This window comes from Arachis ipaensis, chromosome B9 (genome assembly GCF_059453495.1).
Source record: "Arachis ipaensis isolate K30076 ecotype BB chromosome B9, ASM5945349v1, whole genome shotgun sequence".
Taxonomy (NCBI): Eukaryota; Viridiplantae; Streptophyta; class Magnoliopsida; order Fabales; family Fabaceae; genus Arachis; species Arachis ipaensis.
Genome location: NC_142444.1, coordinates 72,539,703 through 72,541,016, shown reverse-complemented (window position 1 = coordinate 72,541,016; position 1,314 = coordinate 72,539,703). Strand labels below are relative to the sequence as shown.

At 40.0% G+C, this 1,314-nt stretch overlaps 1 non-coding gene across 1 annotated transcript; it reads left to right on the top strand.

The window, feature by feature from the left end:
* The first annotated feature begins 596 nt into the window (after positions 1-596).
* On the top strand, positions 597-704 carry LOC148545038 (small nucleolar RNA R71). The gene has a single exon (XR_015901257.1). It is a non-coding gene; the product is annotated as a small nucleolar RNA R71 (small nucleolar RNA).
* Positions 705-1,314: the final 610 nt, after the last annotated feature.

The window sequence follows — 1,314 nt, the reverse complement described above, 5'->3', positions numbered from 1 at the left end:
TTAGATAGATCAGAGACTAGATTTGCTAAATTAGAAGCATTTTGTTCAGAGTTCTCTCTCTGTTGCTGAGTTGATGGTGGAAAAGGCTTGCTATTGCTAAACCTGTTTCTTCCACCATTATTAAAGCCTTGTTGGGGCTTTTGATCCTTCCATGAGAAATTTGGATGATTTCTCCATGTTGAGTTATAGGTGTTTTCATAAGGTTCACCTAAGTAATTTACCTCTACTATTGCAGGGTTCTCAGGATCATAGGCTTCTTCTTCAGAAGATGCCTCTTGAGTACTGTTGGATGCAGCTTGCATTCCATGCAGACTCTGAGAAATCATATTGACTTGCTGAGTCAATATTTTGTTCTGAGCCAATATGGCATTCAGAGTATCAACTTCAAGAACTCCCTTCTTCATAGGCATCCCATTACTCACAGGATTCCTTTCAGAAGTGTACATGAACTGGTTATTAGCAACCATGTCAATGAGTTCTTGAGCTTCTGCAGGTGTTTTCTTTAGGTGAATGGATCCACCTGCAGAAGTATCCAATGACATATTAGATAACTCAGACAGACCATCATAGAATATATCCAAGATGGTCCATTCTGAAAGCATGTCAGAGGGACACTTTTTGGTCAACTGTTTGTATCTTTCCCAAGCTTCATAGAGGGATTCACCTTCTTTCTGCCTGAAGGTTTGAACATCAGTTCTAAGCTTGCTCAGCTTTTGAGGAGGAAAGTACTTGGCTAAGAAAACCGTGACCAGCTTATCCCAAGAGTTCAGGCTGTCTTTAGGTTGAGAATCCAACCATAATCTAGCTCTGTCTCTTACAGCAAAAGGGAAAAGCATGAGCCTGTAGACTTCAGGATCTACTCCATTAGTCTTAACAGTATCACATATCTGCAAGAATTCAGTTAAGAACTGAAAAGGATCTTCAGATGGAAGTCCATGAAACTTGCAGTTCTGCTGCATCAGAGAAACTAATTGAGGTTTCAGCTCAAAGTTGTTTGCTCCAATGGCAGGAATGGAGATGCTTCTTCCATGTAAATTGGAATTAGGTGCAGTAAAGTCACCAAGCATTCTCCTTGCATTGTTGTTGGGTTCGGCTGCCATCTCCTTTACCTGTTCGAAATTTTCAATTAAGTTGTCCCTGGATTGTTGTAATTTAGCTTCTCTTAATTTTCTCTTCAGAGTCCTTTCAGGTTCTGGATCATCTTCAACAAGAATGCCTTTTTCTCTGTCCCTGCTCATAAGAAAGAGAAGAGAACAAGAAAAGAAGAGGAATCCTCTATGTCACAGTAAAGAGGTTCCTTATTGTTAGTAGAAG